Consider the following 19,342-nt stretch of genomic DNA (forward strand, 5'->3'; position numbering starts at 1 on the left):
CACATACAGACACTCACATTCACATACAAATAAATAAATAATATTTAAAATAATAAAATCAGCAAATAAATAAAATAAAAAGTTTTTCTAAAAATATACAAAAAAAAAAACCCCAAAAAACAAAAACAAACAAACAAAAAAAAAACCCTGCCAGGCAGTGGTGAGACATGCCTTCAATCCCAGTACTCAGGAGGCAGAGGCAGTGGAGCTCTGTGAGTTCAAGGCCAGCCTGGGCTACAGAATGAGTTTCAGAATAGCTATGGCTACACAGAGAAACCTTGTCTCGAAAAAACAAAACACACACACACACACAAACACACACACACACACACACACACACACACACACACACACACACACATACACACACCAAACCAAACCAAACCAAACCAAACCCAAAAGAAGAGCTACAAATAAAGGCAGGATGCTGGCCTAGAGAGGTCAGCCTTGTTCAGTGTGCTTACCGCGCACACTCGTACTTGGCCTCAGGGTGCACACCTGCAGACGTAGCCCTCTTAAACTCATGATCTTCCTGCTCAGCCTCCTGAGTTCGGGAATCCAGCAGTCCCCACACCAGCTCAGTCCTCTGAACCACAGTTACTTCTACTGAGGAGGAGGCACTTAGTTCTCCTGTTACTGGAAGGCCAGAGGAAAAAGAGCCTGCCCGCTCCTGCAACGCCTCCTCAGACCACAAGTTCAAGCCCAGCCTGATGCACATAAAAGATTACAGGCCAGCTGGGGCTACACAGTGAGACCCTGTCTTAGAGAGTGAGGGGGATGTTGAGGGTGGGTGGGGGATGCTAGCCAAATGTCACTGAGTGACTCTGGGGTTCTCTGCACAGCCTGATGGCCACAGTTAATCCTGATGTGTAGAACACTTCAGAAACACTAGAGAGCGGGCTCCAATGTCCTCACCACAAATAAAGGATCAGGATGTAAGGAAGTGGGTTTATTAAATAGCTTGAGCAATCCTTCCCCTGTAATTTCCTGGAAACACGGGCAATTTTCATTTGTCAATTATACCTTAATAAAGCTGGGAAGAATAGATAATGAGGGGAAAATGAGATTTGGGGAGAAGTAGATAAATAATACAGAAGAAGCCAAGTGTGTGGCGCACGTCTTTAATCCTAGCACTTGAGATGCAGAGGTGGGGAATCTCTGTGAGTTCGAGGACAACCTGGTTTATATATCCAGTTTCAGGCCAACCAGGGATGCATAGTGATATCTTGTCTCAAAAACAAAGAAACAAACAACTACAAAAACAAACAAACAAAAAACCCTTACACACACACACACACACACACACACACACACACACACACACACACACACACAGTAGCGGAATGTCCAAGAACACTCGGTAGGTGGTGGGTTTACATTAAATGGCAAACAAAACCTTCCATATACAGTAGCTCCAAGCAGAGGTGGGTGTAAACACATAGGTAAGGGACCCAGCGAGCTGGGAGTGTAACACAAGAGTGTGGCGCTGCCTACCAGGCCCGCGGCTCCGAGTTCCCTTCCCAGCACTACAAAACAAAACAAAAATATGAGACTATTTACCAAAACTCCCTCTCCTTTAGTTATTTAGGGAAAGGGGCTCAGTGTGCAGTCCAGGCTGACCTTAAGCTCATGATCTTCCTCCTCAGCCTCCTGAGTTTGGGGAATACAGTGGTCACCATACCCGATCAGTCCTCAGAACAACAGTTGTTCCTCTTGTTACTGAAGACCAGAGGAAAAAGAGGCCTGTCCCCTCCCGAAATGCCTCACAATCCGACTTCCTGCTGGAAGAAAGCTGGAGAGAGGCAGGATTCTATGTTCCTCCACTCGACATTTATACAGATTTGCACAGTATTTTCTAACTCAAATGCATGTGTGTGTTACTAGGTTATTAAAAAGAATAACACAGGGCATTAAGTCCCAAGGGTAACCGAAAGTTTTAAAGAGAAAAATGCAAGGCCCGTCCCCACCCATTGACCTACCCTCCGCTTTCCAGGTAGCCACCCATAAACTACAGGCCCTTAGATGTGATCGCTCCCTCGCAAGTAAATATTTTTGTTTTTAGAAAATGTTGATAGCCCATGGTTTTTGCAGTAAAATTGGGTGTTTGTGCATTGGGTGTGGTCACAGGAAAGAGGACTTACCATCAACTCCTTCTGCCTAAAACAAAACAAAACAAACCCCCCCAAAACAAAACAGAGAAGACGAAGGGGAAAACAAAGATGATCCCATCTAGTGGTGGGGCTTGCATCGAGACACACTCACAGCTGACCACTGGCTTCTTACACTAGTGCCTCTTACACTAATGCGAGGAGGCCGGCTGCTGGTGTGCTCCTGGCACGCTTCCACTCTGCTTCAGCCCCTTTCTTGAAAACAGGTGCACAGAGCTGGGGCTGTAGCTTGCCTGGTGGGGTGCAGGCATGCAAGAAGGCCTGGGTTCCATCGCTAGCAGCGAATAAAAACAGGCATGGTGGCACACACCTGTAATCCCAGCACAGAGGAAGCAGGGCAAGAGGATCAGAACTCCAAGGTCATTCTTGGCTACATAGTGAACTTGAGGCCAGAGACCTAGGCTACAGACCCTGTCTCAAAACAAAATTTTAAAAAAAGGAAGGAAGGAAGTGAAGGAGGGAGGGAGGAAAAGATGAGAAAGAAAGAAAGGAAGGAAGGAAGGAAAAAGGAAGGAAGAAGAGAAAAGAAAGTAAAGTAAGGAAAAGAAGAGAAAAGGAAGCTGGGGTTGGAGAGACGGCTTGAGGGAATTCCGATCCCAGCACCTACACTGGACTGCTCACAAAGTCTGTAACTCCAGCTCCAAGGCATCTGTACCTGCTTCCAGATTTCATGAGCATCTGAGCGTGCACATGCGGACACACACACATGTTAAAATAAATCTTAAAAAGAGAGAAAACCAGTGCACGTCCTGGCCCCACTGATTTTCCTACTGTCATCTGAAACTTCCGATTATGTCTAAAGTCGAGGGAATTACAAGCAGAAACACTGCTCACTAGGGCTCCATTCCTGGACCGACCATGTCTGCCTTTTGTGCTACATCTCACATCTCAGCCTTTCAGCAGAGACACACAAATGTCAGTGGAGCTCTTAACAGAGAAATTCATGTGTTTGTTATTCTAAGCACCTAGCCCTGACGTGATTATCACCCACAACAGAGGCTCAGATAGTCATAATTATTTATTAATCTCATCCATCCATCTATCCATCATCTATGTATCTTGTATTGACATATGTATGTATCATGTATCTGTCTGCTACCTATCATCTATCATCTATCTATCTATCTATCTATCTATCTATCTATCTATCTATCTATCTATCTATCTGTGTGTGTGTCTTTAAGACGGAATCTCATGCAGCCTAAGTTGGCCTTAAACTCGTTATGTAGAGGAGAATGGCCTTCACTTGAGGTCCTGGGCCTTCATGTTTTGCGCTAGTACCACAGACACTGTGCACCTGGTGACCTTTCCTCTCCTTTTCTTTTCTTTTTTTTTTCTCTCCCTCCTTCCTGTTTTCCTTCTTCCCAGTGCTGGGGAGAGCATACCTCTGTCAATTTTTCATTGTTAAATCAGGCCACAAGAAGAACCAAAAAGCTTGAAAACTAAGCAAATGTCATAAGGCCTTTGAGCAACTCCCTTCTAGAGCTGTGTTAGAAGCAAGAGCCATATGACTGGAAGCCATCCATGATATTCCCAACCCAGGCCCAGCTCCAGGTCTTCTGAATTCAAAACCCCTGTCTATAGAGGTTTGGGCAAAGCAGCAGCGGCCATGAAAGCGTGAGGATGGACGGCTGTCCCAACTGCTGCCACAGAGGCCGGGACTCTGCCATCTCTGAAGGAGTCCTTTTCCTCTGACATTTGTCCAGGAGTGTCACCTGGACAGCTGAGGACAGCTGGGCCCTGCCTCTCCCTGGTTTTCACTCGAGTGGAAAGAGACAAAGGACAGTTGTGATGGCCGAATGGCAGCCAGGAGAGGACTTCGGAAGGCTGCGTAAGCCTCCTCAGCTCTCAGCAGCCCCCCTCGGCTCTCCTTTGCTGTCTTCTCTTCTCCAGGGGTCCATCACACATCTCCCCACCAGGATGTGAGACCCATAACCTCCTCACACACCACACTGGGGGCGTGCCCTGTCATGTAGACATATTGGGTAGAAGCCATGCTGTTGACCAATCCATCCAGACACCTAGCAGCAATCAGCTTGCGAATCAGCTCCTTTGTATTGTTTCAACCTGTAGAAAAGTTTCCTATTAGGAAAGATCCTGCTGCAAACTATTCTGAAACTGGAAAAAAACAAAAACAAAAGAACTGCACTCTACCCCAGGTGCCCCTTAACCTCACCTGGGGCAGACAGCCTGGAGTTGCCACGCCCCCACCAGAAGCAGCCCTAGGGTGAGTCACTGAGGGGCCCTGTGCCCTTGTGGCCATCCTCCAGGTCATCTCTTTGGAGCTGTATCTTTTTTTTTTTTTAACCCCAGGGCTCTAGGTCAAGGAGCTGTTTGGCTGTATGGGTTTTTTGTTTTGTTTTTTGTTTTTTAAACTGTCCTTTCTGGAACAACAGCGGCCCAATTTCCCTACCATTAGTACCAAGATCTTAGACCTCTCAGACTCTACAGACTCACCCACTGTAATTCCACTTGGAGTTAGAGAAACAGCTGAGGGAAGGATGGAGCCGGCCAAATAGATTCGAGAACTGTTGCGAAGGTGAACCCAGGGTGATGAAGCCAGCAGAGACGTCAATGGTTCCTTCCGGTACCCATATGCAGAGCAAGGTCACATCTAGCACACATGCTCAGGTGAAGGTTCCTTCCACCACAGAGCTCAATCTGGATCACAAATAAGGGAATCCAGAAAAACAGAGACGAAATGGGTGGGACTTAAATAAATGCTACCTGACGCCATCGCTACTGTTCATCTGTTTGAAAGTACTAACCTGGGGCTTCTTCCCCAGGCTCTAGCACATTCTACAACTCCATGTACATTTAAGACCCAAAGCTAATAAAAAGCAAATTCCGTGAAAGTGCTTTGAAACAAGGCAGACAGAAAGATGGCCCATTGGAAATGGGGGTAGTTATTGTGAACAAGCTCACTGAAGAAGAAATCGAGTTCTAGGAAGACAGGAAGAGAGGGCCTCACTGTAGTATCTCCGCCATCAGAACCTGCAGGTCCACAACATGATGAACTTTGGCTATAGTTAAGTGGATGAAGGGAAAGAATGGTGCTTGATGGTAAAGTCACACACACAAAATAATAAAATCTCCAAAACTGTGTACAAAAACCACAGGTGGTGGCACACACCTTTAACTCCAGCCCTCGGAGGGCAGAGGCAGGCGGATCTCTGAGTTCGAGGCCAGCCTGGTCTACAGAGCAAATTCCAGGACAATTCAGTCTACACAGAGAAACCCTGTCTTGGAAACAAACAAACAAACAAGACAACAAAAAGAAGAATTGGAATTGTGCCCAAAGACAAGACCAGAGCACACAAACATGTCGGTTGTGTCATGATTCCTTCAGAGGCGCTGAGGATTCCTGTTGGCAATGAGTGTGCAGTGAGCTTGGAGGTGGTGGGGTGTCCCAATAAGTAGGTTAGAGTCATAAACTCTCTCCCCTACAGAATGAGCCTGCCTGATTCTGTACGTTCTGTGCATTCTGGATGGTTAGATCTCTAACTTCGACATATCATTTCCCAAGTCTTCAAGGCACCTGGGTCCTGACCAGCCTGCAGGTGGCTTCTGCTTAGGCCACAGGTGCTGTGTAGAGAAGTCTCAGGCAGGCAGGGTACCAGTCACTCCTAGAGCAAGCACTTTAGCACCTGGTGAGAGATTATCTCCAGCTGCCTGCCTAGCCGGGAGGGGCAAGGCTGCAAAGTCGTTTGCCTGGGGGACCCTCTTGTGTGTGTGTGTGTGTGTGTGTGTGTGTGTGTGTGGGAGTCGTTATCTTGATCTGCTAAAAGAGACCTTCCTGCCACTTAAAACACCAACCCCGTCCCTCTCCAGCCTTCCTTGGCCTTCAGAGAGGTAACTGGTGTAGGACATTTCGGCCTCTGGTCCTCCTCCCCAACCCCAGTGACTTGAAGGCTTTGTGGCTTTTGTCTCTCTGCTCCCGAGCCAGACCCGGCACCCATCTGTGCTCATAGTTTCTGTTGTACAAAGAACGGCCTTAGCTGCCACCACGCAATTTAAGAAAGTTGCTTGTCCCTGGGTTTGAGCTCCATCACTTCATAAAATTGGGCATGGTGACCCAGGTATATAATCCTAGCATTTGAGAGGTGGAGGCAGGGGGATCAGGGTTTCAGGATCATCCTTACTTACACAGCAAGCCTGAGGCTAGCCTGGGCAACTTGAGGCTGTGTCTTAAAAACAAACAAACAAACAAAGAAACAAGCTGCCTGCTCACCAGCCTTCATTTTGGACTGCCTGGATAAACGACACCTGTTTGTGACATCTGTGATGTAGTGTATGCCCCCAGGCCTTGGACTCTGCCCTCTTCCTCAGCCTCCTCTGGGGAGCTAGCCTGGTCCTCAAGACCCTGGGGGTTTCAGGGCATCCTTGTCTGTGAGGATGCCTTCCTCGGTCTCATGAGGCTGAGCTGTTCGATTCCGACTTGTAGCAGCCCCTCCCCTGCTGCTGTGGGGTTCCCTGTGCCATCTCTGCCAAGGTTTGTCTCCTGCTGTTCAGAGCGAGGCCCCAGAAGTCAAGGATTTGGGTCTCTTTACTTCCCAGCACAAGGACTGAATGTTTTTAAAATGTGTATATAACAGACAAGGGCAGGGATAAGGACCTTGATAGGCCTGAGCGGCCGGATGAGCGGAGGACACGTGTAACCTGGTGCCCAGTCCAGAGGGGACCAGGCAGCCAGCCGTCATCAGATGCCCATGCTTCTAAACCACACAGATGCAGGACCACTGTTCCTTTAAGGACCAGTCCTTCCTTTTCAGAACAAGAGCGCTACATATATCTCTTCTTTGTCCCCCACAACCAAACAGCTGACAGGATTTTTGATCTTTTATTCTATTTTAACTTTTATTTTTGGACAAGGTCTCATGTAGCCTAGGCTGGTCTCAAACGCTCTAAGAAGCTGAAGGTGACCTTGAACTTTTGATCCTCCTGCCAACACCTCCTCCATCCTAGGATTTCAGGTGTGCTTCTGCAGGGCTGGGAATCCAGCCTAGGACTTCCTGCATGCTAGGTAAACACTCTACCAACTGAGCTACATCTCCAGCCCCAATTTTGGTTTTGAGGGGTGGAAACTGAGGCATGGATAGGTGGGAGAAGGTCTAGTGAGATATGTAGGCAGGAGGAACCTTGAATCTGCTGCCCCAGAGCCCACCCCAGGTCTCTGTGGAGTCAGGTAGCATGGATGTGACTGCCTCCGTCTAGGGCATGCTTGTAGTTGTGACCGATCTGATGTCAGCTAAGCTCAAGTTTCCACATCTGCAATGGAAGTATTCCCAGGACACTTCTCATGGGCTGATGGGGAAATCCAGATGAGTTGATGTCCAGTATCTGGCAGGTCTGTGCCCTGCATGGCTGAGTACCAACAGCGTTACCCTCCGTGGGTATGTTCTGTGCCAAGTGGGTACCAGAGGAGCAAGCCTTTTACCCATGCTTATCTCGGATGGGAACCCATGTTCAGCATCCTAGAAGTTTTCTTCTTTCTGTGGGAGGCAGGAGAGCAACGGTTATCTCCAAGTTCCAGGTCCATACTGTGAGACTGTGCTCTGAGGGCTGGGGTGGACACTGTGTGCACTGACTCCTCTGTGAGTGACCCGGGAGAGGCCTGCGGGGCCTCCTCCTAAGGGTGTTAGGAGGACTCAGAAGTCCTGGCCCCGTGAAGGTTTTTTCTTATCACTGTCACTCCCCTACCTTGTCCTCTGCAGTCGGCCGCTTTCACCACTCAAGCTGCAAGTCACCTGTGCCATCAGCTCCAGGTTTTAGAAAGGAGAGAACAGATCCTCCCTCCCTGGATGGTGCAGAAGCTTTACAGTCACGAAGTTAATGAACACCTCAGCAGGCCAGGGCTGGCTCATACCCTTAATCCCGGCCCTCAGGAGGCAGGGGCAGGCAGACTCACTAAGTGTGAGGCCAGCCTGGTCTACAGAGTGAGTTCCAGGACAGCCAGGACTACACAGAAACCTTGTCTTGAAAAACAAACAAAAAGGTTACTGAGCACCTCAAAAAGTTTTTGTTCATATGAGCATCAAATACTGCCTCAGAAGCTGGGCACAGGGCTGGGAGCACTAGTCAGTGAGGCTGGGAGCACGGGTGAGGCCCTGAGCCCAGAACAACATTCATTTATTATGCCAGTCCAGTAATACTAGCCCTTGGGAGGTAAAGGCAGAAGGATCAGGAATTCAAGACCAGTCTCTTAGCTGCATAGCAAGTTCAAGACCAGGCTGGGTTATACACACTAAACCCTTGTCTATTAGCTAAACTCTTTCTCCAAAAATGAACGAGAGGGGGCTGGAGAGAAAGCTCAGCAGTTAGGAGCACCGACTGCTCTTCCAGGGGACCCAGGCTCAATTCCCAGCACCCACATGGCAGCTCACAACTGTCTGTAACTCCAGGATCCAACACCCTCACACAGACATACGTGCAGGCAAAACACAAATAAATTTTTAAAAATGAGAAACAAAAAATAATGTCCTTTCCCTTTTTTCCATATTCGAGGTCACTGAGACATTTAATAAATGGTGTGCCACCTGTAGTCCCAGCTACTCAGCACACTGAGGCAGGAGGATTGCTTGAGTCCAGGAGTTAATAATCTTATGCAGACTCTGCCTCAAACAAGCAAAAATTTTCAGAAAAGTTTCATTTATTGACTGATTTAGTTTGAGACAGGGTCTCACTGTGTAACCTTGGTTGCCTTGGAACTCTCTATGTAGACCAGGCTGACCACAAAACCACAGAGATCCATCTACTTCCACTTCCGTTAATGCTAGGGTTAACGGTGTGGGTAACCATGCTCAGCTCTTTATTCATTTTGAAACCACTACATCTTTATTTATTATGTGTTGGGGGTGGGGCGTATGGAGGTGAGAGGATTATTTTAAGAGTCAGTTCTCTACTTCCACCCTGTGGGTCCTAGAGATCAAACGCAGGTCATCCAGCTTGGTGACAGGTGCCATCTCACACGCTCTGAAGAAATTTCATGCAAGTAATTTCCATGAATCCTTTTCTGGGTTATCAGAGACAACTGGACCAGGTGTAGTAGCACGTACCTGTGACCTCAGCACTTGGGAAACTGAGGCAGTACGTCTATTGCAAGTTCAAGGTCAGCCTGGGCTACAGAGTAGGAGCAACTGCCTCTGCCTTCAATGTGCTGTGATGTCACCGCTCAGGCAGGCTCTAGACAATTCTACTGTTCAGCGTCGAAGGGAGGGCAGATGGCATCTGAGATCATGAAACACTCGTGAGCCTCGGCACCTCTGCAGGATTCCTGGACCTGGATGCTGAGTATCAAGCTAGCCAAGGCTGCACAGAGCTCTCCGTGGGGTGGTGATGGCTGCCTGGGGTGGCCACCAACTTGGCATAGCTCTTGTGACCCTGCAGTCCCCCCCTCTACAGCTCTTCCTAGCTCTTCTCTTTCAGCCCCCCCCCCCCCCCCCCGTAGGGCTGAATGTTTCCCTGGGGACTTAGCTGGCTCAGGTGTGTAGGAGTTTGAAGTGTGTGGCTCTGGCTAGGACCCGTGATGTGTGGCCTTGGGCAAGCTGTGTGGCTTCTCAGAGACGCATTAACCCTCTCATAGGTGAGGAGAGAACAGAAAGCATCAAAGGAAATTTTACAGCTCACCAATTCTTAGGACTGTTCTTGCTGGGAAGTTTCTTTTCTTTTGCAGGGAACGAGTCGGGTAGATTCTCTGCAAAGGTTTGGTGTTTTAAAGAAAACGTGGGTTTTCATCCATAAATCAAGTACTTCCTGGTGTCCTGCCATCTACTTGATACTAGGTGACATGCTGAGATGGCCAGGGCTCACATCACGTAGCTCTATGTAAAAATGAGTCCTAGAGCTAAAGATGGACCTCGGCTGGTGGCATGCTTGCCTTGTACACACAAAGCCCTGGGTTCGACCCCCACACTGCATGAACTGGGCCTGGTGGGATGTGCTGTAGTGCTAGACCCTAGAGGTAGAGGAGGAGAGATCACGAGCTTATGCGCATCCTTGACTCCACATATCTAGCTTGAGACCTGTTAGAAGAGACCCTGTCTAGAGGAAAAAGGAATCTAGAGGTCTAATAATTTTGAGCATATTTTTATGTATACCTGTTAACTTTGTATGTCTTCTTTTTTAAGATTTAAAAAATTATTTTAAGCTGGGCAGTGGTGGCACACACCTTTAATCCCAGCACTCGGGAGGTAGAGGCAGGCGGATCTTTGTGAGTTCGAGGCCAGCCTGGTCTACAGAGAGAGATCCAGGAAAGGCACAAAGCTACACAGAGAAACCCTGTCTCTAAATAAATAAATAAATAAATAAAAATTTTAATTTGGGTATGTCTGTGTAAATGTTTACCATGTGCATTTATGTCTTAGGAGGCCAGAAGAGGATGTCAGAACCCCTGGAGCTGGAGTTCCAGGTGATGTGAATCACCTACACTGTGAGTGCTGGGAACTGAACTCATGCCCTCTGGAAGAGCAGAAGTGTTCTTCAGTGCTGAGCCGTCTCCCCTCACCTGTGTGCTTTCTTTTTAAAAGAAAATTAAGTAGGGGAAGAGGGTTGGAGAGTTGGCTGGGTGCTTAAGAGCACTTGTTGCTCTTGCAGAGGACCCGGGTTCGATTCTCAACACCTACATGGGGACTCACAACTGTCTGTTATTCCGATCCCAGATCTGATGCCCTCTTCCGGCCTCCCTGGGTACCAGGCATGCATGCAGTGCACAGATATAAATGAAGGCAAACCATTCATAAAATAATAAAATAAATAAAATCTTTTTTAAAAAGCTGGAACTTTTAAATTAGGGGGCTTTAGAGATGATTTAGTGGTTAAGAGCATGGCTGTTCTAGCAGAGGATCCATATTTGGTTCCCATCATCCACAAGGCTGCTCACAATCATCTATAACTCCAGCTCCAGAGGATCTGATGCCCTCTTCTGATCTCCTTGGTTATCAGGCTCGTACGTGGTACACATGCATGCATGCAAACAATAACTCATACACATAAAGTAAAAGTAAATTTTTAAAAATGTATTATTAGCCTGACATGGTGCCATACCTTTAATCCCAACACTCAGGAGGAGACCGAGGCAGGCAGATCTGTATGAGTTTTGAGGTCTGACTGGTCTCCATAGTGAGCTCCAGGCCAGCCAAGGCTACCTCAAAAACAAAACAAAACTAAGATTATTATTAGTGTGTGTGTCAAGGTCAGAGGAAAGTTCTGTGGAGTTGTTTCTCTCTTTCCTCAGTGGATTCTGAGATTTTGCTTCGTTCTCAGACCACACAGCAAGCATTTTACCCATTAATCCATCCTTTTTTGTTTATTTGGAGACAGGGTCTCCTGTGTACCCCTGGCTGGCCTGGAACTGGTTCTGTAGACCAGGCTGGCCTTAACTCACAGAGATCCACCTACCTCTGCCTCTTGAGTGCTGGGATTAAAAGCCTGTGCCACTGTGCCTGGCCCCAAGGGCCATCTTGAACGCCCATGTATGCCTTCCTTTGAAAACTATCTACACACATCTTGTTTTGCCTGTTTTGAGATCTTATACCCATTTTTGGTCCTGTTTATCAAGTTGACATACATACATGTGTGATTGTGAATGTTCTCTTCTGTTGGTCATGTTTGGTCAGGAAAGAAACTAGACTCAATAGTTGATATTTATGATTAATTTGACTGGTTTTGGAATCACCCAGGGGATACACATCTCTGGGTCTGTTTTGGGAGAGTAGGCTGGGGTCTGGGACTGAATAAAAGGTGAGGAAACAGGAAGAGAGCTAAGTGAGCATCAGGATTCATCTCTCTACTTCCTGACTGTGGATGTAATGTGATCAACTGCCTTACACTCCTAGTACCATGTGGGGCAATGGATTGAAAGAGCAGGAGGGGACTTTCATGAGCAATGGGATGTTCTAAATTTCATGTTAGGTATTGTTTCAAGAAGTTCTTGACCATACAAGTGCTGACCAAACTCTATAGTAAGATGTAGGCACTTTAGCTTATGTTCCTTGTATTCATTACTTTTTGATTTTATTTATATATTTTATGTGTTTGTGCCTGCGACATGCCTGGTGCCCACAGAGACTAGGAGAGGGCACTGAATCCCTTGTAACTAGAGTTACAGACACTTGTGAACCACTATGTGGGTGCTGGGAATCGAACCTGGGTCCTCTGGAAGAGCAGCCACAGTGCTTGACATCCGAGCCATCTTTCCGGTCCCAATGCCCAGCTTTTAAAAATAATACATTTTACTGGGAGTGGTGACATGAGCCTGTAATCCCAGAACTCAGGAGTAGAGGCAGGGCATTCAAGAGCTCAAGGACAACCCTGTTCACACAGCAATTAGAGGCTAGCCTGGGTTACATGAGACCCCAACACAAAACACAAAAGCTAAAAATGCAAAATGATAACATTTTTGTAGCTCTAACACATAACAGTATTTGAGCAACTGTATTTCCATATACAGAAAATAAAGTCAGACTTTTATCTTACACAGTCACAAAAATCAACTCAAAATAGATTAAAGTCTTAAATGAAGGTTCTGAAGTTATAAAAGCCCCTTTATAAAAACACAGGGAAAAGCCCCATGGTATTCATCCAGACAGGGAGTTTTTGCATAAGAACCCCAAAACTCAGGCAGTCGATGAGAACAGACAAGTGTGGTCATATCAAGGCAGCAAATGTCAACATGGCCAAGCAACCAACAGAGTAAAGAGGCAACATGACCAACAGAAGAGAACATTCACAACCCACACATGTGTCAACACGGCCAAGCAACCAGCAGAGTAAAGAGCTGGAAAGCAAAAGTTGTATTTTATCTTGCACTTCCAAGTCACAGCCTATCATTGAGGGAAGTCAGGGTAAACCTTGTGGCAGGATCCTGGAGGCAGGAACTGAAGCAGAGACCATAGAGAAGCAATGTTTGCTCTCAGGCTCACAGTCAGTTTCCTTTCTTATACAGCCCAGGCCCACCTGCCTAAGGGTGGCACCGCCCATAGTGGGCTAGGCCTCCTCCATCAATTAGCAATCAAGCAAATGCCCTACAGATATGCCCACAGGCCAATCTGATGGCGGCAGCTCTTGAGCTGAGGTTTCCTCTCCCCAGGCGCAAGTCAAGTTGACAACCAAGATTAGCCATCATGACTTCACAGCCACTATTTGGACTTCTGTCACCAGTGACAAATGCCCTCTACTAGTGAGCTGTCTCTGATGTATTCCAGATCTGGCAGCATTCTGTCTGTGAGTCTCATAAATACCCATTCTGTCTAAATGTGTAGACACCATTGTAAACAGATACCACATTAAAAAAAAAAGTCTTATGTGTGTATACATGTTTGTGCACACGCATGGATGTTCGTGAGAGCAGCAGCAGCGTGCATGTGCCATGGCACACCTGTGGAGCTCAGAGGACAGCCTCCAGTGTGATGCTCATCTTCCACCTTGGTTAAAATAGAGACTCTTGGCTGACTCAAGAGGTCAAGGGGCTCGCTGTCAACCTGAGTTGAAGAGAAAGAATTGACCCCTGAAAGCTGTTCTCTGACCTCTATATATGCCATGCCATGCCACCTCCCACCCCGTCACACACACACACACACACACACACACACACACACACACACACACACACACAAATATACAAAAAATAAAAGAGTGGGCTGCAGAGACAGCTCAGTGGTCAAGAGCACTAACTGCTCTTCCATGGGACCTGGGTTCAATTCCCAACTCACCTGGCACTTTCACAACTATCTGTAACTCCAGCTCTACATCCTCCTCTAGCCCCTGAGGGCACCAGGCACACGCGTGGTGCACAGACATCCATGTGAGTAAAATATACACATAAGATGATAATAATAATAATAATAATAAAGTAATAAGGGGCTGGAGAGATGGCTCAGCAGTTAAGAGCACTGGCTGCTCTTCCAGATGACCCAGGTTCAATTCCCAGCACCCACATGGCAGCTCACAACTGTCTGTAACTCCAGTTCCCTGGGATCTGACATCTTCACACAAATGCACATTAAATAAAGTTAAATAAATTAAAAAAAAAACAAAGTAATAAATTAAATTTTGTAGAAGATAGGAGTCTGGTGCTGCTTGTAGCTGCAGATGCCAGGCTAGCTTCATGGGATTCCCCTGCCTCTGTTTCCCATCCTGACAACAGAGTGCTACCCCATCCAGCTTTGCACAGGCCCTGGGGATCTGACCGCGGGTCCTCATGCTTGCACCAAGAACTTCACCCACTAAGCCATCTCCTCGGCCCACATTTTAAAAATGGTACTGGAGATAGAGCCCAGGGCTTTGAGCAAGTTGTACAAGCATTGTACTCCTGAGCTATGTGCTCACCCCTCTTTTTGTCTCGTATTTAAGACAAGGTCTCACTAAGCTGCTGGGCTGTCCTTGAATTCACACTGTTGTTGTCTTAGTCACTTTTCTGTTGCTGTGATGAAACACCATGACCAAGAGAAGATACAGAATGCAGGGTTGGTTTAGGCTTAGGGTTCGAGAGCAATAAACACCCGTGATGATGGAGCTGAGTGACAGGTGACAGGTGACAGGCGCGGAGGCTAGAGCTGGAGCTGAGGGCTCACCTCTCACAGCACAAGCTGAAAGCAGAGAGAGCGACTTGAGCTGTTGATTCCCTTGCCTCTGCTTTCCGAAGAGCTGCGATTGTAGACCTCAGCAGCACTGGGCACAGCCCTGAGCCACGGACGGTCTGTTCTTCCAACTGTTACAGATACGGACGGTTTCTTTCCAGTCCAGGACTCTTGCCTCTCTGCAAGGTGTCACCCTCACCTTCCCTCCTCTGACTGCAGATGGCATCTCCAGACATCGCAAAGTGTTCTGCAGGTGTCGAATTACCTCCTTTGGCAGCTACTGGTTTAATCCCCAAGGCCTGCTTCTGGGGCTGGCTGTGCCTCACACCACTTCTCACCCTCTGCTTCTTCATGCTTGTGTTTGTGAGCTCTCGGCTTCCTGATAGTCTGCCCTGTCTTCCTGTTGCATGCATTCTTATCCCCCTGGAAACATAAGCCCAAATAAAACCCTCCTTCCATAAGCTTGGACACAACGTTTTAACATCATGGGAATAGGAGAGTAACGAATACAGATGTTGATGTCAGGAATGAAATGTTGCTGTTGAAAAGACTGGCCATGTTGCTTTTGTTTTTGTTTTAGAAGAATGTGAAGACTTTACGACTTTGAACTAGAAAAGTGGTTGGACATTGTAAATAGAGGTTAAAGGGTCATTCTAGTGGAATCCTGAAGGCGGTAGTGCTCAGAGCCATGTGGACTAGGGAAGCGCAGCTCAAGAGGTTTCAGAGGGGAATGATGTCAGCAAATGGGCTAGAGGCAATTCATAGGCTACTTTGGCAAAGAATCTGGCTGTCTTCTGCCCATGACCTGAGAACCTGCCTGTAGCTAAATTAAAAACTGTTACAAACTTATCGCCGTATACCAGGTATGTGCTGGACCAGAGGCTGTAATTGTTAAGATTAGTGACTTTAATGATCTGACCGGAACAAACGGAAGAATTCTCCCAGGCCAAGGCCCCACACAGCACTTTTAATTTGTAAAAGGAAAAGGCCTAAAGCATTCTCTGCTCCTAGAAAGCAACTGCAAACAAAAGTGGCTGCCAGTGTGGTTCAAGGGGTTGAGGGTCCAACCCACGCTGGCTGCAGAACTTGGCAGGGCCATCTCTTGGCGCTGGCTTCAGCATGAAGGACCAAGAGTGCAGGGGTCATAGACTCTTCCCCTGTGGTTTCAGAGACTGGGCAGCACGTGGCAGGGGAGTCCCCACATGAAAACCTTGAGATGTCAGGACGTCCTGAGAGACCAGTGTGTGAAGTGGAAATGATATTGGAGGTGTCGGAGCTATGGGATATCTTCAAAGAGAGCTTCCCACGGAGAGTGGAAACAGCCGGAGAAAGAGATACATGCTGCAGGAAGCAGTACTGGAATATCAGAGCCGTCTAAACCCTTGACACTGACATGGAATTAAAGGATTCAGAATTTCCCCTGCTGGGTGTCAGTCCCGTATTTCCTCACCATGTCCCATTCCCTCTCTTTCGGGATGGTAATGCATATTCTGTGCCATTGTATGTTGGAAGTATGTCATTTGCTTTTTTATTTTCAGGGAGTTACCGTTAAGAGATTGCCTTGAGTCTTAGGAGATCCTTTGGACTTTTCAAAGTATTGGTACTGTGGAAGACTATGGGGACTTTTGAAGTTGGACTAAATGTATTTTGCTTCATGATATGGCCATGAGCCTATGGGTGCCAGAGAGTAGCATGTGGTGGTTTGAATGAGAATGGCCCCCATAGGTTCGTGTGTTTGAACACCTGCTCCCCAGTGGGTGGCGCTGTTTTGGGAGGTTTAAGTGGTGCAGCCTTGCTGGAAGAAATGTTTCTGAGGACAGGCTCGGGAGTCTATCACCTCACTCTACTTCCAGTTCTCTCTCTCTCTCTCTCTCTCTCTCCCTCCCTCCCTCCCTCCCTCCCTCCCTCCCTCTATGTCTGTCTCTCCTTTATGCTGGTGTTGGAAGACATGAGCTCTCAGCCTCCCGTTCCGGCCACCATGCTCGCCTGCTGCCATGCCTCCCTGCCATGATGGACTGTACCTCTCTTGAACCCTAAGCTCAAATGCCTTCTCTAAGTTGTCTTGGTGGTGGTTTTTTATCACTGCCACAGAAAAGTGACTAGTACCCTGTGTTACATCTGCTGTCCTTCCTAAAGCAGAGTTCCTAACCCCAGTCAGTCTCCAGTTCCTTGGGGGAAGAGGGGGTTGTGACGACAGGCCCTTTCTATGTAGCTCAGGATAACCTTGAACTCCAAATCCCCCTGCCTCTGCCTCCAGAGTATCGGGATTAGAGGTCTGTCCACCAGGTGTAAGATCTTTGTAGCTATCCTTATATTATCTCAGTTCCTGCCTCTGCAAGGGGCTCAGGTGTGAAGGAGAAAGAACTATTTACTTCTGTTCACCTCTTTTGAGGCCTTCGTGATTTCCGGGGTCAAAGTTAAGCTTGGGTTTCTAATCCAGTCCTCTGGGTGGGAGAGAGGAGATGTTGGAGTGAGGGGTGATGGGGGAGAGGTTGGGCGTGGATGCCGTCCAAGCCCAGGCTGCTAGATTGTACATCACAGCTTCTGACTCAGGGAGGGAGGCCTACCCATTTCCACATGGTACCCCTGGTCTTTGAGAACCCTGCTTTAGACTAAGCCCAGCATTCTGTGGTTAACAGCATTACACCCGGAAAACATTCAAGACTGGATGTGATCCTAACGGCCTGCTTCCAAAGCAGTAGGCATCTGCCACCAAGATGAAGAAGATGTGTCATCTCCTCACGGGGTAAAATAGTGTAGGCAGAGTTAGGGAGCATCTCCAACTGTGTCCAGCCTCCTCATGCAAAGGAAATGTTGGCTTAAGACTTCTCTCATTCTTGGTTTTGAGGGCTAAAGATTTTGTTAAGTAGTTGTAAGAAGTGTGTGTGTGTGTGTGTGTGTGTGTGTGTGTGTGTGTGTGTGTGTGTGTGAATACATATACTTACGCACACATGTGTTTTCTAGCTTGGCAGGGGGTAGTGGGCCTGATATCACAGGTGGTTTGGGGGCTAAAGAGATGGCTTTTAAAGAGTGCTTGCTGCTCTTGCAGAGGACCCAGGTTCAAATCCCAGCACCAGCAAGGTGATCAGAACCATAACCTGTAATTCCAAATTCGGGTGATCCAAAGCCCTCTTCTGGCCTCCATGAGTACTGCGTGAATGGAGTGCACATGTATATATGCAAGCAAACTCTCTTTTAAAGGTGTGTGTGTGTGTGTGTGTGTGTGTGTGTGTGTGTGTGTGATACCTGTAATCCCAAGCACTCAAGAGGCAGAGGCAGGAGGATTGCCACAGTTTCAGGCCATTCAGGTCTCTGTAGTGGCAGGGTGGGGGTGCTAGAGATGATGTTTGTTTCATGTTTTACACTACAGAGTCGATCTCAAGCCTGGCATAGTTCTCTTTCAGTTTCTGGTTTTAATTAGGTGTTGATATTTGCTGTATGGAGTTTCCCTTTGGATCCTTGGGTTGCCATGGTGACATTTTTGGCCTTTTGGTGTTGTTTGGGGCTGGCCCCCGGCTGAAACCAGTTCTGACATGAAAGACTCTGAGCTTGGCACAGGGGTCAGGGAGATGTTTGTGTGCCTCCTGAGGAGGATGCTGAAACAAACCTGAAGACACTGCTTCAGTGTGGCTTCGGGGACTTCAGGAACCGGCTAGGAGAAAAAGCAGCCCTTGCCTCGCAAGTGCCGCCATCTCAGGAGGGTAGGACCTTAGAGGAGCAGGACCTGGGTCCTTCCTTGGCTGTGTGCTTATTGTTAGGTTGTTGTCTGTCTGTCCAGCTCTGGGAATGGAATGCTAGAGAGCTTTCCCTAGGCCAGGAAAGTGCTCCACTCCAATCCCCTAGTCCTAGATTTGTTTATTTATTTATTTAGAGACAAGATCTTGCTCTGTACTAACAGATCAGAGTGGCCTTCAGCTCCCAGTGATTCTCAGTCTCTGTCTCCTGAGTGGTGGGTGGGGTTAAAGGTGTGAACCACTTGCCCTGCCCAGGAGCTTTCTTCTCTCTCCTTACACAGGGCTCCTGTAGCCTACACAGCTCTCAGAACTATACACAGAGTCAAAGAGGACTCTGGATTGGTCTGCATTGTGTTCATCCCCAAAGGTGGATCAGAAGCATGAGCCACCATGACAGAACCAAGTGACAAATTTTCACGATCAACTTTGATAAGACAGGACACTCCTGTTTCTGAAGGAAACGTTTCTGAACTGCGTTTTTCTTCTTCTTCCACAGGGCCTAGTTAAGGAGCACGTGCTGGAATTCACGATTCTCCTGCCTCAGTTTTCTGAGTGTTGGCATTACATCTAGTTTCTTGTATCTTTTGAATTTATTTCATTTCTTTTTAATTATGAAAGTAATATGCAATCAGAAGGGCAGGAACATCAGACAATAGCAACAAAACCCTGGAAATATGTAACAACAACAACAACCCCCCCCAGAAACACGGAACAACAACAACAACAACAACAACAAACAACAAAAAGTAAACAAAACTTCTTTTCTGGAGTGAAATTTGAAATAAAGCCAGAATGTTCAAGAGTGAATACAGTGTTTCTTTTGGAAGACCATTGAGACATTAATTGCAAACCCCTCCCCAAGGAA

Source organism: Peromyscus maniculatus, chromosome 4 (assembly GCF_049852395.1).
Source record: "Peromyscus maniculatus bairdii isolate BWxNUB_F1_BW_parent chromosome 4, HU_Pman_BW_mat_3.1, whole genome shotgun sequence".
Taxonomy (NCBI): Eukaryota; Metazoa; Chordata; class Mammalia; order Rodentia; family Cricetidae; genus Peromyscus; species Peromyscus maniculatus.